Here is a 17,864-nt window from a genome sequence, read left to right on the forward strand (position 1 = left end):
GTGGAACATTAGCAGATGGAATTTAATCCTGACAGATGTGAGCTGATGTACTTTGAGAGGTTAATTAGGGATAGGATATACATGGTATGAGAGGCTGCTAAGGATTGTCGATGAACAGAGGGATCTTGGTGTTCAAAAGCCAAAGTTTCCTGAAAATAGCAACAGAGGTTCGCAGGGTGGTAAAAGAGGCATACGGCACGTGTGCTTTCAGAGGCCGGGAGGCAGAAGGTAAAAGTTGGGACGTTACGTCACAACTTCACAAAACATAACCAAGCCCACACTCTCAGTATTATTGTGTGCATTTCGGATCACCTCATTAAAGCGAGGGTGTGGTTGTGCTAGAGAGAGCGGAGAGAAGATGCTCCAGGATGTGGCAGGGATTACATGACTTTAGTTATGCAGGGAGATTCGCTACACTGGGTTTGTTTTCCCTGGAGGGAAGGAAGCTGAGGGGAGACCTGATAAATGTATAAAGAAAGGAATTTAAAATGTATATATACAGGGTGGCCATTGTCACCATTGTGTAATGGATACTTTAGCTCACTGCATCTGGTGTGAACTGGAAAATAACAACTTAACACAGTGTCTTAAATATAATAAGATGCCACAAAATGCTCAGGTCAGGTCAGGTCTGGGGGAATTCCCCCCCACCACGGGTACCATGTAATCCCGTGCTACCCGCTCCATGATCGGATAGTCGGCGACTAAACCGTCTCCCCCACCTGGTTTGCCAGGTGAGGAGGGGGCTGTGGACCCCCAGCTGGACCAAAAACACGACCTGTCAAAGGGCAGATGGGCTCTAGAGAGCCAACGGCCATCCACACTTCAGTAGAAGTTGCGATTACTGTCGTACATAGAAACATAGAAAATAGGTGCAGGAGTAGGCCATTCGGCCCTTCGAGCCTGCACCGCCATTCAATATGACCATGGCTGATCATCCAACTCAGTATCCTGTACCTGCCTTCTGTCCATACCCCCTGATCCCTTTAGCCACAAGGGCCACATCTAACTCCCTCTTAAATATAGCCAATGAACTGGCCTCAACTACCTTCTGTGGCAGAGAGTTCCAGAAATTCTCCACTCTCTGTGTGAAAAAAGTTTTTCTCATCTCGGTCCTAAAAGATTTCCCCCTTATCCTTAAACTGTGACACCTTGTTCTGGACTTCCCCAACATCGGGAACAATCTTCCTGCATCTAGTCCATAGCATTGTAAGGAATGATGATAAAGCACACACACCTAAATCCTATACTTCCAGCAGTGGAAGTGCGCAGGGAATGGAGGACAGAGATGTGCGGTGCGTCCGTCACCGTTCCTGTTGGAAACCAGCGCCACTGCGTCGCTAATGTTTTCACCGATGGTGAATATGCTGTGGAGTAAAAAACGTTCTCCTCAAATCTCCTTTAAAACTCCGTTTCATCTTAAGTTTCTGCTCTCTTGTTTCTGATACATTTAATAGTGGAAAAGGTTTCTGACCATCTTCCCTATTTATGCATCTTATAACATTTTTTGTAGAGAATGGTTGATATCAGGAACCTGGTGCCAGAGGAGATGGCGAAGTCAGATACTGTCACTATGTTTAAGAGACATCTAGACAGCACTTGAATGGACAAGGCATAAACGGATATGGTCCTAGGCAAATGGGGATTAGTGTAAATGGGCAAGAGGTCAACATGGACAGAGTGGGTTTTAGACTTTAGAGATATAGCATGGAAATAAGCCCTTCGACCCACCGAGTCCGTGCCGACCAGCAACCACCCCGTACACTAACACTATCCTACACGCCAGGGACAATTTTTAATATTATCAAAGCCAACTAACCTCCAAATCAGTACGCCTATGGAGTCTGGGATGAAACCAGAGCACCCGGAGAGAAACCATGCGGCTACAGGGCGAACGTGCAAACTCCGTACAGACAGCAGCTGTAGACAGGATCGAACCCAGGTCTCTGGTGCGGTAATGCAGCAGCTCTACCTCTGCGCCACTGTTCCACCCTGTTACGTGCTAATTCTCTGTAGTACAAGTCTTTGACCATCTTCGGTGTAAACCAGCATCAGCAGTTCCTCCCTACAGAATGAAACCCTCTCTTGATGCAACGTTTACACGCATATTTGTGCAAAAACACAATAAACAAATAAATAATTTGCTGCCTCAAAAAGGCTGGTAGTATCATCAAACACCCACACCATCCTGGCCACACACTCATCTCCCTGCTACCTTCAGGTACAAGGTACAGGAGCCTGAAGACTGCAACAACCAGGTTCAGCAATAGCTACTTCCCCACAGCCATCAGGCTATTAAACCTGGCTCGGACAAAACTCTGATTATTAATAACCCATTATCTGTTATTTGCACTTTATCAGTTTATTTATTCATGTGTGTATATATTTATATCATGGTACATGGACACACTGATCTGTTTTGTAATCAATGCCTACTATGTTCTGTGCAAAGCAAGAATTCTGTGCAAAGCAATGCTGAAGCAAAGCAAGAATTTCATTGTCCTATACAGGGACACATGACAATAAACTCACTTGAACTTGAACAATAATGTAATAAATAAGGAACGATGCAAGAACAGTGGCGAAAATCAACAACACAGTTCATCACCAAGTGAATATTTGTAGCAGGTTGCGAAGTATAGATCTACAGAACAACAGTATTCTCCTTTTAAACAGTGCTTGATTTAGCCATTAGAACTCCAGGCACAAACTAGAGCTAATCAAGCAAAAATTGACACTAAACCATGAAAGGAGATATAAGCTCAAAGCTTAATCAAGGAGCTAGGGTTTAAGGATGTGGTTGCTCTCGAGAGGATTCAGAGGAAATTCACCTGGATAATGCTCGAGATGAGGTGTCTCAGTTATGAGTTGTCTGGATGTGCCTCAAATACATTAGCAGCGGTAGAGTTGCTGCCTTATAGCGGCAGAGTCCCGCGTTCGATCCTGACTAAGGGTGCTGTCTTTACGGAGTTTGCACGTCCCCAGACACGAGCACTATCCTACACACACTAGGAACAATTTGCAATATTTACTGAAGCCAATTAACCCACAAACCTGCACGTCTTTGAGAGTGTGGGAGGAAACCGGAGCACCCGGGGAAATCCCACATGGTCACGGGGAGAACGTGCAAACTCCGTAAAGACAGCACCCGTAGTCAGGATTGAACCTGGGTCTCTGGCATTGTAAGGCAACAACTCTACCTCTGCGCCATCCGTACCACCCTCTCATCATTGATTTCTGAATGGCATTGTGGGTTGGTCGGTACATAAAATGATAGTCATTCTCACATCAAGCCACATGATGACCAAGTGGAGAGAGGGGGAAAACCTATAGTTGCCTCCAATATAAAGATTGCAGCCATGCGTGTTCGAAAAGCAATAGCTTGTATCACCAGTATTTTGTTAAGTTTGGTTTTAGCTTAGTTTGGAGATGCAGCGTGGAAACAGGCCCTTCGGCCCACCGGGTCCATACCAACCAGTGATCCCCACACACTAACACTATCCCACACACACTAGGGACAAATTACAATTTTACCGAAGCCAATTAACCACAAACCTGGGAGTCCAAGTCAAGTCAAGTTTATTTGTCACATACACAACGAGATGTGCAGTGAAATGAAAGTGGCATCCCCAAAAGACAAACACAAACACTATCCACACACACACATAATAAATAATAGAAGGAAAAAACGTTCAAGTTTCCCTGGTGACCGACAGCCAATTAAAGAAACTCCTACAAACCTCTCCGTTCTCACTTGGAAGGAGGCGTTTGCCTGACCGTAGCGGCAGAGTCCGTTGCCAGGGTGGAAGGTCTCTCATGATTTTGTTTGCTCACGCACCTCCTGGGTAAGTTCGTGCAAACTGAGTGGAGTTCCCATAGTGCGTCCAGGATCGAACCTGGGTCTCTGGCGCTGTAAGGCAGCAACTCTACCAACTCTACCGCTGCTCTGATTTCTGTACAGAAATTGCCATCTCTTGGCTCCCACCCAGACTTGATTATAACCTTTGGATATCCTCTGAGAGTCATTATTCAGCACAACATTAATGAGAGGTTGCCCAGGAGGAGATATTAAAGCAGGGACATATTGGCCCTTTCAAGTCGTGTTAAGAGTTCCCAAGGTATTATATTGAGTTCCCCCGTGACCGAGACCAATAACGGTCCCTAATCCCACTTTACCGTAAAGTGATGAGCTGTTTCATTAGTAGTTTGCAGTGCACAGATTGGCAGCTCGATTACCCCAGTTATAAATGTGAGCTCTAATCAAAACAACATCATTGGCTCCAAGGTCCTTTGAGATGTCCAGACTTATCAGAGGACATCATATAAATGCAGTCTTTCATCAGACGAGATTCGGTATGGTGACGAATACTATATCAAACCTGGATACATCGCGAGCATACCGACTGGTTACAGCCTGGTTGGGCGACTCAAACGCCCACGAACAAAGGAGGCGGCAGAGAATGGCGGACATCGCCCGGCCCTTCAAAGGTACTGACCTCCCCACCATCCACGGGATCTATAGGAGGCGCTACCTCCAAAAGGCAACCAATATGATCAAAGGCCCGCACCACCGTGGCCATGCGCTCATTTTACTACCACCACCGGGAAGAAGTACAGAGGCCTGAAAACTGTGATCACCAGGTTTAATAACAGCTTCTAACACCCAGCAACTGGGCCACTGCACAACACTAACCACAGCAACGAGGATCTTCTCTGGACAACATCTTTGCAGAGTCACTACAGACTGTGGATTTGTACTATTATGGTCTGCTTTAAGGTTTACTGTTATCAACGTATTGTATTATTGATTTAAAAATATATATTTTAATCGTTTTTATTTTATGCGTGAAATGTTTACGTTTTTATGTGCGATGCTCCGGTATTCCCTGGGAAACATCTTCTCATTTTGCACTGTACAACTGTTGCTTTGCAAGATGACAATAAAGGACAATAATAAAAATAATAATACATTTTATTTATGGGCGCCTTTCAAGAGTCTCAAGGACACCTTACAAAAATTTAGCAGGTAGAGGAAAAACATGTAAGGGGAATGAAATAAATAGTAGAGACATGACTAGTACACAAAGTAAAGACAGAATACAATTCAAAACACAATACGAGGCAATTAATGCACAGATGAAAAGGGAGGGGGATGTGGGGCTAAGGATAGGCAGAGGTGAAGAGATGGGTCTTGAGGCGGGACTGGAAGATGGTGAGGGACACGGAATTGCGGATCAGTTGGGGGAGGGAGTTCCAGAGCCTGGGAGCTGCCCTGGAGAAGGCTCTGTCCCCAAAAAACGCGGAGGTTGGACTTGTGGATGGAGAGGAGACCGGCTGATGTGGATCTGAGGGGCCGTGAGGGTTGGTAGGAGGAGAGGAGGTCAGTGAGATATGGGGGGCCCAGATGGTGGAGGGCTTTGTAGGTGAGGATCAGGATTTTGTAGATGATCCGGTGGGAGATGGGAAGCCAGTGAAGTTGTTTGAGGACTGGAGTGATGCGATGCCAGGATTTGGTATGGGTGATGAGTCGGGCGGCTGCGTTCTGGACCAGTTGGAGTCGGTTGATGTAGGTGGAGCTGATGCCAAGGAGAAGTGGACAAGGGGTCACAGCTTAAGGATAAAGGGGAAATCCTTTAAAACCGAGATGAGAAGAACTTTTTTCACGCAGAGAGTGGTGAATCTCTGGAACTCTCTGCCACAGAGGGTAGTTGAGGCCAGTTCATTGGCTATATTTAAGAGGGAGTTAGATGTGGCCCTTGTGGCTAAGGGGATCAGGGGGTATGGAGAGAAGGCAGGTACGGGATACTGAGTTGGATGATCAGCCATGATCATATTGAATGGCGGTGCAGGCTCGAAGGGCCGAATGGCCTACTCCTGCACCCAATTTCTATGTTTCTATGTCTATGTTTCTAAGTGAGTTGCAATAGCCCAGTCGGGAGGAGATGAAGGCATGGATGAGTCTTTCAGCAGCGGTAATGATAATGATATATTTATTTCTGTGTTGCATTAACGGGCCTGATAAGGTCTTAAAATTGCTGGGGGGGGGGGGGTGGGGGGGGGGGGGTCCCCTTTTCCTTCTGCCCACAATATGTAATATGTAAAAGAATATGTGATTCTGTTCCATTCTGTTTGTAGTTTGTTTGTTTGTTTGTGTGTCTTTTTGCACAAAGTCCGCGAGCATTGCCACTTTTCATTTCACTGCACATCTCGTATGTGTATGTGACAATTAAACTTGACTTGAGGTTGGCCTTGTAAGGCCTTATAATTCTTACACGCTGCAGTAAATAAGAGGTTTATTGTTGTTAGTGCCCGTGACAATGAACCATTGTTGACGCGCTACACCCTTATTGGACCTAAAAAAGAGGGTTTGCGATCATGCCATCTATTGGTTGCATCTTCTAAGGTTGACATTATTTTATTCAACGATTCTTAATTGTCCCATGTACTTACATACAGTGAGATTTGTTTTTTTGCATACAGTTCAGTAAGGTATGTCCACACCAAACCACAATCCAGGATTAGTACAAAACACATGGAAGTTTCCTTCTTTTGTGTCCATCTTCCACGTTTCAGATGTTGGCCTCGCTGGCATCGTCTGTCCTGAAAAGGGCCAAAGCCCCCGGCGCCAATCAGTGGGAGCCGCCACTTGTTGCAATAGCGGTGGTAGCAGAATTAGCTCGGGATACATGACTTGAGAATTAAGGGACAGAAGTTTAGGGGTAACATGAGGGGGAACTTCTTTACTCTGAGAGTGGTGGCTGTGTGGAATGAGCTTCCAGTGAAGGTGGTGAAGGCAGGTTCGTTTTTATCATTTAAAAATAAATTGGATAGTTATATGAACGAGAAAGGAATGGAGGGTTATGGTCTGAGCGCAGGTATATGGGACTAGGGGAGAATACATGTTCGACACGGACTAGAAGGGTCGAGATGGCCTGTTTCCGTGCTGTAATTGTTATATGGTTATATGGTTATATGATACTTCCAGTTCACAGCCCCGCCCCGTGGACGCTTCTGTTACGGGGACAGAATTTAGAAGTGGTCAACGGAGACCGCATGCAGGAGTCACCAGGTTTTCATGGCATTTTCGGAGTCCAGTCCGGTCCGGTCTGGTCCGCGAGGAGGGCGGGGCGAGGACACGACTCGGAGAAATAGTCGCGTCCCCGCCAGGAAGCGACTGGACCATCACCCCTGACTCCACATCGCATCTGCCTCCACCATCACGCCTGCCTCCACATCGCATCTGCCTCCACCACCACCCCTGGCAGTGTATTTAAGGCACCCACCACCCTCTGTGTAAAAAATACTTGCTCTACACATCTCAATTAAACTTTACCCATCGCATCTCAAAGCTATGCCCTCTGGTCTTTGACATTTCAACCCTGGGACGGTGGTCCTGACTGTCTACCTGATCCACACCTCTCACAGTTATAGATATTCCTGTCAGCTCTCCCCCCCCCCCCCCTATCCTCCCGCTTTCCAGAGAAAACAATCCAAGTTTATTCAATTACATATTAATTGAATAACATTAATATCATTAGCTGCTTGCAGCTCATTGCTGTAGCTAATAACTGTATCTGATCTCTTAGCTGCAGTAAATCATGCATAGAACAATCCACAACATGAACAAAACATACAATTTAACACCAAGTGATTCTGTGCTACATGAATGACAATCAGTTTATCGCCAGATGAACCTGGTTGACATCAAGGACGTGAGGTATACGTTTTAGTTTAGAGATACAGCATGGAAACAGGCCCTTCAGCCCACCGAGTCCACACCGACCAGCGATCCCCGCACATTAACACTACTCCACACACACACTAGGGACAATTAACATTTATACCAAGCCAATTAACCTACAAACCTGTAAGTCTTTGGAATGTGGGAGGAAACTGAAGGTCTCGGAGAAAACCCACGTGGGTCACGGGGAGAACGTACATACTCCACACAGACAGCGTCGGTAGTCGGGATCAAACAGGTCTCTGGCGGTGTTGTATTGATGTTTTTCCATTAGTTTATGTAAAGTGCATGAATGCTTTGAACTAAATAATTATTTTAATTCACTTTTGACAGTTCAGTTTCCTTGTACATTAATTTAAAAGTCTCATTAATTCTGCCAGAGATTATTCATATGTTGACCCAGTTTAAAATACTTTAATTCCTCTTTACATTTGGATAGTAAACTGTTGCTCACACGGAAGTATCAGAAACCCGCGAGATCAGACAATGCCTCACAATAACATTTCCATTTCGCAACTAGTCATGTTCATAAGTGATAGCAGAATTAGGCCATTCGGCCCATCAAATCTACTCCGCCATTCAATCATGGCTGATCTCTCGTAACCTAATTCTCCTGCTTTCTCCCCATAACCCTTGACACCTGTACTAATCAAGAATCTATCTACCTCTGCCTTTAAAATATCCATGGACGTGGCCTGCACAGCTTTCTGTTGCAATGAATTCCACAGATTCACCACCCTCCGAGTAAAGACATCCCTCCTCATCTCCTTCCTGAAAGGAACGTCCTTTAATTCTGAGGCTATGACCTCTAGTCCTGGACTCTCCCACTAGTGGAAGCATCCTCTCCACATCCACTCTATCCAGAGGAGTCCACCCCTTCATTGCTGAGTACGTTAAGGACCACGTTATATGTATCTGTGAACCACAGTCAGATCAGTTGCATGGGGTGGCAGGTTTGGATTCCCCAGTTACAAAGAGGAACATGTCTTGATCTAACTCGTCCATTATGGATACGAACTTATAGTTTAACTTCTACATTCAGTCGGTTCGTCCGTTAACGCATCATTGCAGCGCATCAGTCCACACAGGACAGTACTTCCATTTGATATTAAAAGGAGCACAGGACATACAACGACACTGTAACATTTCACATGGTCGCTGTTAAGTTTTGCTCTACATTATCTCCTTAGGGACAGAATGGAATACTTTATTGTCACAGTGTAATTCTTTGCTTGCATTCACAATGTGTACAAATAGCAGCATCCTACAGCGCAGACAAAATTACAAAGGCAGTGTGAAGTGTAGATGGAGTCAATGGAAGGGAGGTTGGTTTGAACAGGACATGAACAGAAGGCCAGGACTCATCAGCACATCATTCAGCTTCCTCACAGTTAATAGGATCAATATGCTCATGCTTGCATTTTCAGATCAGTTGCACTTTATAGATTCAGATACTGGGCAAAACTGATGAAATATCAGCTAGGAGATGCAAGATTTATACCAACCATCATTTTGCAACACTAGATTTGAAGGGCATTTCAGAGCTGTGTTTGTGGTTTCCCTATCAACAGACTAGAACGTTTTGGTGTTGGTTCAGAAGTACATCTTGTCCAGGGTATTGGGACCAAGTCTCTCTACTAAATGTAGAAACAAAAGAACTGCAGATGCAGGTTTACAATAAAGGACACAAAGTGCTGGAGTAACACGCGACGTTAAGGATATGGACACGCGATGAAGGGTCTTGAATCGAGACGTCATCGATCTATCCATGTCCTCCAGAGGCGCTGCCTGAACTGATGCTGAGCTACTGCAGCACTGTGTGTTCTTTATTCCCTCTACTAATTGCTTGCTGTTCAGGGTGGAATAAACAAATGGACAGAAGAAAGGTTCAAAGAAGTGTCTCGACCCGAAATGTCACCAACTCCTTCTCTCCAGAAACGCTGCATGCCCCACTGAGTTGCTCCAGCATTTTGTGTCTATCTTTGGTGTAAACCAACATCTGCAGTTGCTTCCTACACAGAAGAAATGTGTAGCATTTTTTAAAGAAAATCATTTCTGGAATTGTTTGTCAGCAATTGTTCCTCATTTCCAATTGGATCTGTGGTTCGGATAGATTTTCAAAATCTATAGCTTCATTTTTATCATTTCAAAAGTTATAGGAGTAGAATTAGGCCATTCGGCCCATCAAGTCTACTCCGCCATTCAATCATGGCTGTTCGCTGCCTCCTAAATGGGGCTGTCCCACGGGCGACCTAATTGGCGAGTTTAGAAGAGTTTGAAAAAATGAAATGCTGAAGACCTCCTTTGACCTCCGTCGATTATGTTGAAGACTAGCTACAACTAGCTACAACTAACTTCGGGAAAATTGGACACCGAATAGTGGAGAGTGAAGACAACCTCCTTCGATCTCAGAGTTCTCCCAAAGAGTTGTGAATTTATGGAATTCCCTGCCACTGAGGGCAGTGGAGGCCAAATCACTGGATGGATTTAAGAGAGAGTTAGATAGAGCTCTAGGGGCTAGTGGAGTCAAGGGATATGGGGAGAAGGCAGGCACGGGTTATTGGCAGGGGACGATCAGCCATGATCACAATGAATGGCGGTGCTGGCTCGAAGGGCTGAATGGCCTCCTCCTGCACCAATTTTCTATGTTGATATGTTTCTATGATCTCCTTCGATCTCCCTTCGACTATGATGAAGACTAACTACGACTACCTTCGATTACCTACGACTAACATGCCGACCTACTACGACTAAACCTACGAGTAAAAAAAAGTATCGATTTTTTCCATGGCGACCTTTTTTTACTCGCGGGCATTTTTTAACATATTGAAAAAACGCCGCGACCCAGCTGAGGCCTCGAGGACGCGAAGACCACTCTCGAGCATGAAGGATAGTTAGGAAGACCTCCCACGACCTTGTGTCGACCATGCTGCGAGTATGAGTTGAGGCCAAACTCGCCAGAACTCACGGATTAGGTCGCCCAAGTGGGACGGGCCTTGAATCAACCTTCTCCCCGTAACCCTTAACACCCACCCTAATCAAGAATTTGTCTACTTCTGCCTTAAAAATATCCACTGACTTGGCCTCCACATTCCTCTGCGGCAATGAGTTCCACAGATTAACCACCCACCCAACCTCCAATGTTAATTTTTAATCTGAAATTATTTAATCAACTGAATTTTAAATCTACAACTGTTACAGATATGAATATATGTCATGAGGTCGATAAGTGACACCCATTCAAATCTGGCATTGGGCCAGCACAATGGTAGAGCCTCTGTCTCACAGTGCCAGAGACCCGGGTTTAATCCTGACCTCGAGTGCTGTCGGTGTGGAGTTTGCTCGCTCCACCGTTGACCGCGTGGGTTTCCTCACACATCTCAAAGACATGCGGGTTTGAACGTAAATTGCCCCTAGTGTGTAGGGAGTGGATACAAAAGTGGATACAATTCTTAAAAGATTGGACAGGCTAGATGCAGGAAGATTTTTACTGGTGTTGGGGGAGTCCAGAACCAGGGGTCACAGTTTAAGAATAAGCGGTTTAGGACTGAGATGAGGAAAAGCTTTTTCAACCAGTGAGTTGTGAATCACAGAAGGTAGTGGAGGCCAATTCAATGGATGTTTTTAAGAGAGAAGCTAAAGGAATCAAGGGATATAGGGAGAAAGCAGCAACAGGATGATCAGCCATGATCACATTGAATGGCAGTGCTGGCTCGAAGGGCCGAATGGCCTACTCCTACAACTATTTTCTATGTTTCTATATTTCCAAAAGTGGGATAACATAGAACTAGTGCGAAGAGGAGATCGAGGGTCGGCGGCGGACTCGATGGGCCGAAGGGCCTGTTTCCATGCTGCATCTTGCTATCAATCAGCAAGTTAGAGTTCCCAATTGTAGTCCAAGTAACACCTAACTACGATTCTGATGTGAAATAGGACCTTGTTGCTACACCCGTGTCTCAACCTTTGGTTCATTACGGAGGGAGAATATAAAAGGAAAAGTGAAACAGCATGAGAAAACGAATGAAAAATTAAAATTAAAAAAAAATCAAAATGGAAGTTAAAAGGATAATTAAGTTAATAGCAAACAGCAGGAAATAAAGCAGTGTAGGGAATCTTGTCGTATTAAATCAGAGGATTAAAAAGAAAATATGCCACACATTTGGTTTCCTCCTATTGAAATTTACAAGGATAGGCAAGGGGCTAATAGAACTCAAAATGCCGACTGAGAAATTTTTGGAATCGGGTAGGTCAGAAGGGCAAACATGAACATTCATCTCAGCTTAACAACTGCCAATAAGTCAATACCACATTGTGAGAACAACTCCAATAAACTGAAACCCCCCCCCTGTGTCACTTCAACGTCTGTGGAGGTCAAGCAATTCAGAAGCTTTGTACTCCAATCTTCCCTGCTGTGCCGATCAAGAATTACACGTTGCTGTTCATTACATAGAGTCACACCGCTCAGAAACAGGCCCTTCAGCCCAACTCGCCCATGCCAACCAAATGTCCATGCAAGATGGGGTGTCATTTGACTCAGGCTCCACCAAATCTTTCCTAACCATGAACCATGTCTTTTAAATGTCATTACTCTACCTACCTCAACTACCTCCTCTGGCAGCCCGTTCCATTTACCCACCTCCCTCTGTGTGAAAGAGTTAACTCTCAGGTTCCAATTAAAACTTCCTCCTATCATATAACCATATAACAATTACAGCACGGAAACAGGCCATCTCGGCCCTACAAGTCCGTGCCGAACAAATTTTTTTCCCCTTAGTCCCACCTGGTTATCGGACTGAACCGATGAACCATTCTATTACCAACTGGAGAAGAGTCCTGAGCTTCCATCTACCTTTAATCAGGCTTTATCTTATTAACGCATTAAACGTTATTCCCTTTATCCTGTATCTGTGCACTGTGGATGGCTTGATTGTAATCATATATAGGCTTTCCGCTGACTGGATAGCATGCAACAAACAGTTTGTCACGACCTCTGTACACTGCACCACTGTAAACTAAACTAAACTCACCTTAAATCTATGTCCCTGAGATTTGATTTGCCTAGCCTGAGACAAAGGCTTTGTGCACTCACCCTATCTATGCCCCTCATGATCTTATATACCCCAAAAAGAACAGCTCTCATTTAATTTAGTTTAGTTGAGAGACACAGCACAGAAACAGGCCCATCGGCCCACCGGATCCACGCCGACCAGCGATCCCCACACATTAACACTATCCTACACCTGCTGGGGACAATTTTTACATTTTCTAAGCCAATTAACCTACAAGCCTGTACGTCTTTGGAGTGCGGAAGGAAACCGAATATCTCGGAGAAAACCCACGCAGGTCATGGGGAGAACGTACAAACTCCTTACAGACAGCACCCGTAGTCGGGATTGAACCCGGGTCTCCGGCGTTGCATTCGCTGTAAGGCAGCAACTCTACCGCTGCGCCACTGTGACCCGCTACTCATCCTACTCATTCTCCTACTCTACAAGGAATAAAATCCTCGCCTGCTCAACCTCCCCCTGATCTCAGTCCCTGAACTCCTTAAATCTCTTAAATCTTAAATCTCGTTCCTTCTTACAGCATAAGATTCTACCAAACTCCTGGGGCTACCAGACTGAAGAAAGGTTCAGACCCAAAATGTCACCTATTCCATTTCTCTGGAGATGCTGCCTGACCCTTGAGTCCATCTTCAGTATAAACCAGCATCTGCAGTTCCTTCCTCCACATAGTATTGTATTGTATTGTATTGTATTCAAATTTATTGTCATTGTCTCAATTAGAGACAACGAAATGAATTTCCCTTTACAGTCAGTATCATAAAAATAAATAAATAATAAATATTAAAACATATTAAAAACATAAAATAGAAATTTTTAAAAAAGGACACTCCAGCTTTTTGAGTCTATCTTCAGTATAAACCAGCATCTGCAGTTCCTTCCTCCACAATAGAGCAGTACTGTACAGCACAGGAACAGGCCCTTCGGCCCACAATGTCCATGCTAGACATGATGTCAAGATAAACTGCTCTCATCTCAACCTGCACATGATCCACATCCCTCCTTTCCCTGCACTTAAGGGAAAACTAGATTAAAATGTGAGAGACAGAGTGAGGTGGCGAATACAAGGTCGTGAAATAAAGGCCTATTTGAAGTTTCATCAGTAAATCAATGATCATTTTCTGTGATGTGAACTATGTGCAAAATACTTTCAGCAGACATTTATCCAGTAACTTAAACTTCTGATGGGCAAATTAAAATAAAATAAATAACACTGAATAAATTAAATACTTAAACCACAAAACACAAACCAACATCCGGCATTTAGGGCGACACGCTGGCACAGCGGTAGAGTCGCTGCCTTACAGCGCCAGAGGCCCAGGTTCGATCCTGACCACAGGTGCTTGTCTCTGCAGAGTTTGTACGTTCTCCGTGTGAGCGCCCATCAAATCTATTCTGGTTTCAGAGTCATTCTCATCAATGCCATTCCCCTGCTTATTTTTTGGGGGGAGGTTTTTGAAGGCTGTGACCGCAAAACACAAACCATAGGAAGCGAGTGACAAATAAAATTAAGTAAAATTAAAAATTTTAATTAAAAAAAATATTATTTATTTTAATTTTTTATCGAAATAAAAAAATTATTATTTATTTTATTTAGATAAAAAATTAAAATCACAGACTTTTTGTAATTTACTAAACATCTTTTCTTGATTAGTACAGGTTATGGGGAGAAGTCAGGAGAATGGGGTTAGGAGGTAGAGATAGATCAGCCATGATTGAATGGTGGACTTGATGGGCTGAGTGGCCTAATTCTACTCCTATTCCATATGACCTGATGGCCTTATATTTTAAAGCATTCTTTAAGTTATTGCCATATTATTAAAGTTTTCATTTGAAACTCAAAGCTGTGAAAAATCTAGGCTTGATTAACACATCATGAGTTTGGATGTACCCTCTGAGCATGTGCAGAATGCCTAATTGAATGGATTTATCAGTATCTCTGAGTCAGCCAAATATTTATTCCTGGATTCTGTGCAAAATAGATTTTCAAAATTATTGAAAGAAAAGCTGGATGAATTTCAAAAAGCTTTGTTCGGGGTAAGTTTAATTAGGATTTGTTTAGCTAAGATTTAAGCAGAGAGAATACATGTGAGGATTTGAGTACAGGAGCAGGGAGGTTCTACTGCAGTTGTACAGGGTCTTTGTGAGACCACACCTGGAGTATTGCGTACAGTTTTGGTCTCCTAATCTGAGGAAAGACATTCTTGCCATAGAGGGAGTACAGAGAAGGTTCACCAGACTGATTCCTGGGATGTCAGGACTTTCATATGAAGAAAGACTGGATAGACTCGGTTTGTACTCGCTAGAATTTAGAATATTGAGGGGGGATCTTATAGAAACTTACAAAATTCTTAAGGGGTTGGACAGGCTAGATGCAGGAAGATTCTTCCCGATGTTGGGGAAGTCCAGAACAAGGGGTCGTAGTTTAAGGATAAGGGGGAAATCTTTTAGGACCGAGATGAGGAAAACTTTTTTCACACAGAGAGTGGTGAATCTCTGGAATTCTCTGCCGCAGAAGGTAGTTGAGGCCAGTTCATTGGCTATATTTAAGAGGGAGTTAGATGTGGCCCTTGTGGCTAAAGGGATCAGGGGGTATGGAGAGAAGGCAGGAACAGGATACTGAGTTGGATGATCAGCCATGATCATATTGAATGGCGGTGCAGGCTTGAAGGGCCGAATGGCCTACTCCTGCACCTAATTTCTATGTTTCTATGTTTGTGTGCAAGTGGAAGAGAGAAAACTAACACAAATGGAAGTTTAGTTTAGTTTAGAGATACAGTGAGGGAACAGGCCCTTCGGCCCACCGAGCTTGTGTCAACTATCGATCACTATACTATTCACTAGGGCATTTGCAATTTTTACTGAACCTACAAACCAATACGTCTTTGAAGTGCGGAGAAAACCGGAACACCCGGGGTCACTGGGGGAATGTACAAACTCCGTAAAGACAGCACCCGTGGTCAGGATCGAACCTGGGTCTCTGGCGCTGTGAGGCAGCAACTCTACCACGGTGCCGCACTAAATGTTGAATGTGAATGTAATGCCACACACATCCTGTGGTTTGTGCTTTGTGGTCACTGCCTTCAAAAATACCCAAGGGAAATAAGCAGGGGATTGGCATTGATGGGAATGGCTCAGAAACTAGAATAGATTTGATGGGCTGAATGGACTCCTTCTGTTCCGTAATGGAATATGAAAGAATATTTATATATACAGTGGTATGACTAAATGCCTTGAACTGAACAAGTATATTTGCCCTTCTTCATGTTACAGTCAGTGTTTAAAAAAACATTTGCGTTCTCAAATCACCCAATAATCTGTAATTGGAAATGTTAAACATTCAAATGACTTCGCCAGTGAAGGAGATTCTAATTGTTTTTGTAATTGAAGTGGAGGGAGGCAGATGAGGCATCTCTCCACTTTGTAAGGACATGTTTTGAAAATTAAATGAAAGCAGACAAATCTTTTGAGTGAATCTAATGGAAAAGAAACATTGTAAAGGAGTGGGGGGGGGGGAAGTGGGGGGGGGGGGGGGGGGGGGGGTGGGGGGGGGGCAGTGGGGGGGGGGGGGGAGGGGGGGGGGGGTGGGGGGGGGGGGGAGTGAAGGGGGGGGGGGTGGGGGGGGAGCTAACGTGAGTGGGGGGGGGTGATTGTGCAGCTGAGAGCTGAGAGGCATTTAATTTTCAGGAAGAGGAAGGGCTCATAAAAGGGTGTCACGGTGGCGTTGCTGCCTAACAGCGCCAGAGACCTGGGTTTGATCCTGACCACGGGTGCTTGTCTGTACAGAGTGCGTACTTTCTCCCCGTGACCTGCGTGGGTCTTTCCGATTTTCTCCCGCACTCCAAAGACGTACAGGTTTGTAGGTTAATTGGCTTGGTGCAAATGTAATTTGTCCCTAGTGTGTGTAGGGCCCGACCCACTTACGCGACTTTTTCGGTGACTGCCGGCGACCGTCATAGGTCGTTACAGGTCGCCGAAAATGTTCAACGTGTTGAAAATCTAGCGGCGACCAGAACAAGGTACAACACTTTGGGCGGCTACTGACTTCACCCCGCGACCTGTCGCCAGGGTGTCGCCTGTATGGTCATGAGCGGGCTCCTAGTCACCCAAAGAGGCGTAGCGTCTTTCTGGTCGACGCAGAATTTTCAACGTGTCGAAAATTTTCAGCGACCCATGACGGGTGCTGGCAGTCGCCGAAAAAGTCACGTAAGTGGGACAGGCCCTTCAGGGTGCAGGGATCACTGGTCAGCGCAGACTCAGTGGGCCGAAGGGCCTGCTTCCGTGCTGTATCTCTAAACTAAGCTACAAGGATCGAAAGAGCAATTGCACGATAAAATACCAGTGGTGGCTTTAAGTAAAGTGCCACATGTCGAAGTGCCGCATGCAGAAGCGTATGCAAAATGTGGGTGAGTGAAAGCATGTGGCAAGGACACTCTGACCCACGATTTGTGGGGAAATTGAATGTTGTTGACATTTGGAAGGTATGGATGAGGCCCAGGAATTAAATAGGGAGGCCAAATGCACACCGACTCAGCTCGGGTAAAATAACTCAGTTGGGTAAAATAATCAAAACATATCCTTGTAATGACATATGAATGAATGGAGACTTTGTCACAGTGAAATCCTTTGCTTGCATCCCCAAGGTATGCAAATAGTCACCACACAAAGGATAGGAGGCCATTTAGAATCATAGTCATATTCAATGGAAACAGGCCCTTCGGCCCAACTCGTCCATGTCAGCCAAGATGCCCCATTTGCTTGCGTTTGGTCCCTATCCCTCTAAACCTTTCCTACCCATGTGCCTGTCCAAGTGTATTTTAAATGGTCCTTCTGCAGTTGTACAGGGGCCCTAGTGAGACCAAACCTGGAGTATTATGTGCAGTTTTTGCTATTCTTGCTATTGAGGGAGTGCAGCGTAGGTTTACAAGGTTAATTCCCGGGATGGTGGGACTGTCATTTGCTGAGAGAATGGAGCGGCTGGGCTTGTACACTCTGGAGTTTAGAAGGATGAGAGGGTATCTTATTGAAACATATAAGATTGTTAAGGATTTGGACGCACT

The sequence above is a fragment of the Leucoraja erinacea genome, chromosome 18 (genome assembly GCF_028641065.1).
Source record: "Leucoraja erinacea ecotype New England chromosome 18, Leri_hhj_1, whole genome shotgun sequence".
Lineage (NCBI taxonomy): Eukaryota > Metazoa > Chordata > Chondrichthyes > Rajiformes > Rajidae > Leucoraja > Leucoraja erinaceus.